Here is a 2,858-nt window from a genome sequence, read left to right on the forward strand (position 1 = left end):
ATAGCTTGCTTCAAGCCGATAATCTCCGTGGGATCGACCCTTACTCACGTAAGGTTTATTACTTGGACGACCCAGTGCACTTGCTGGTTAGTTGTATCGAAGTTGTGAATGAAAAATGATTTATTAAGACGTGCGTACAGAGTTTCTGGCGCCGTTACCTGAGATCACAATTTCGTGCACCAAGTTTTTGGCGCCGTTGCCGGGGATTGTTCGAGTTTGAACAACTGACGGTTTATCTTGTTGCTCAAATTAGGTAATTTTCTTTTTGTTTTATTTTCAAAAAAATTTCAAAAATATTTCAAAAAATTTCTCCTTTGTTTTCAAAAAAATTTTTAAAATAAATATATTTTTCTTCAGAATTTTTAAGAATGAATTCTAGAGTTTCATGAAGCATGTTGAAGCATGCTGGCTATAAAACCATGTCTAAATTCTTTTGGACAGAGGTTTTGGCTTAAAATTGAATGAATTACTCCCATATTCATGCTAAAGCTTGACTGGCTATTAAGCCATGTCTAACCCTCAGATTGGAGCTTTAGATTAAGATTGTAAGATTCCTGGAATTCATATTAAAAATTTTGGAATCCTTATTTTTCTTTTTCAAATGATTTTCGAAAAATATAAAATAAAAATACAAAAAAAATCATAAAATCATAAAAATCAAAAATATTTTTGTGTTTCTTGTTTGAGTCTTGAGACAGTTTTTAAGTTTAGTGTCAATTGCATACTCATCTTGCATTTTTCGAAAATTGCATTCATGCATTGTATTCATCATGATCTTCAAGTTGTTCTTGATAAACCTTCTTGATTGATCTTCATATTTTAGTGTTTTGTGTTGTATGGTGTTTTTCATATGCATTCCTGAATCCATAGAGTCTAAACATGAAAGATTTCTAAGTTTGGTGTCTTGCATGTTTTCTTTGTATTAAAAATTTTCAAAAATAAGTTCTTGATGTTCATCTTGACATTCAAAGTGTTCTTGGTATTCATCTTGACATTCATAGCATTCTTGCATACATTCATCGTTTTGATCCAAAATTTTCAAGCATTGAGTCTTTTTCATGTTTTTCCCTCTCATCAATAAAAAAATCAAAAAAATAAAAAAATATCTTTTCTTTTTTCTCTCTCTTAAAATTTCAAAAATTAGATCTGACTTTTTCAAAAAATTTTAAAATCTAGTTGTTTTTATGAGTCAAATAAAATTTTCAATTTTAAAATCTTATCTTTTTCAAAATCTTTTTCAAAAATCAAATCTTTTTCATTTTTCTTAGTTATTTTCGAAAATTATAAAAATATTTTTCAAAAATCTTTTTCTTGTCTTTATCTCCTAATTTTCAAAAATAACATCATCAATTAATGTTTTGATTCAAAAATTTCAAGTTTGTTACTTGCTTGTTAAGAAAGATTCAAACTTTGAGTTCTAGAATCATATCTTATGATTTCTTGTGAATCAAGCCATTAATTGTGATTTAAAAAAAAAATCAAATCTTTTTCAAAACTAATTTCAATCATATCTTTTCAAAAATATCTTTTTATCTCATCTTTTTAAAACATATCTTTTTCAAAAATTTGATATTAAAATATCCTTTCTAACTTCTTATCTTCTTATCTTTTCAAAATTAATTTTTAAATTTGTTTCAACTAACTAACTAACTTTTTGTTTGTTTCTTATATTTTTCAAAACTACCTAACTAACTCTCTCTCTCTCTAATTTTCGAAAATATCTCCCTCTTTTTCAAAAATTCTTTTTAATTAACTAATTATTTTAATTTTTTATTTTAATTTTCGAAAATTACTAACCTTTTTCAAAAAAACTATTTTCGAAAATCACTAACTCTTTTTCAAAAATTATTTTCGAAAATCATCTCTGCTCTCCTCACCCTTGTGTTTCTTTCTTTACATTACATCCTTTTTTTCTTCCTTTCTTCTACTCACACAGGGACCTCTATACTGTGGTAAAAAAGATCCCTATTATTATTATTTTTCTGTTCCCTCTTTTTCATATGAGCAGGAGCAAGGACAAGAACATTCTTGTTGAAACAGATCCAGAACCTGAAAGGACTCTGAAGAGGAAACTAAGAGAAGCTAAATTACAACAATCCAGCAAGCACCTGTCAGAAATTTTCGAACAAGAAGAGGAGATGGCAGCCGAAAATAATAATAATGCAAGAAGGATGCTTGGTGACTTTACTGCACCTAATTCCAATTTACATGGAAGAAGCATCTCCATCCCTACTATTGGAGCAAACAATTTTGAGCTGAAACCTCAGCTAGTTTCTCTGATGCAGCAGAACTGCAAGTTCCATGGACTTCCATCTGAAGATCCTTTTCAGTTCTTAACTGAATTCTTGCAGATATGTGATACTGTTAAGACTAATGGAGTAGATCCTGAAGTCTACAGGCTCATGCTTTTCCCTTTTGCTGTAAGAGACAGAGCTAGAGTATGGTTGGACTCTCAACCTAAGGATAGCATGAACTCTTGGGATAAGCTGGTCAAGGCTTTCTTAGCCAAGTTCTTTCCTCCTCAAAAGCTGAGCAAGCTTAGAGTGGATGTTCAGACCTTCAGACAAAAAGAAGGTGAATCCCTCTATGAAGCTTGGAAGAGATACAAAGAACTGACCAAAAAGTGTCCTTCTGACATGCTTTCAGAATGGACCATCCTGGATATATTTTATGATGGTCTGTCTGAATTAGCTAAGATGTCATTGGATACTTCTGCAGGTGGATCCATTCACCTAAAGAAAACGCCTGCAGAAGCTCAAGAACTCATTGACATGGTTGCTAATAACCAGTTCATGTACACTTCTGAGAGGAATCCTGTGAGTAATGGGACGCCTCAGAAGAAGGGAGTTCTTAAAATT

General features: G+C 31.0%; 1 non-coding gene across 1 annotated transcript; it reads right to left on the minus strand.

Annotated features, from left to right (window-relative positions):
- Positions 1-2,534: 2,534 nt before the first annotated feature.
- LOC112781103 (small nucleolar RNA R71) lies at positions 2,535-2,642 on the minus strand. Its single transcript, XR_003191899.1, has one exon. It is a non-coding gene; the product is annotated as a small nucleolar RNA R71 (small nucleolar RNA).
- Positions 2,643-2,858: the final 216 nt, after the last annotated feature.

Source organism: Arachis hypogaea, chromosome 19, assembly GCF_003086295.3.
Source record: "Arachis hypogaea cultivar Tifrunner chromosome 19, arahy.Tifrunner.gnm2.J5K5, whole genome shotgun sequence".
Lineage (NCBI taxonomy): Eukaryota > Viridiplantae > Streptophyta > Magnoliopsida > Fabales > Fabaceae > Arachis > Arachis hypogaea.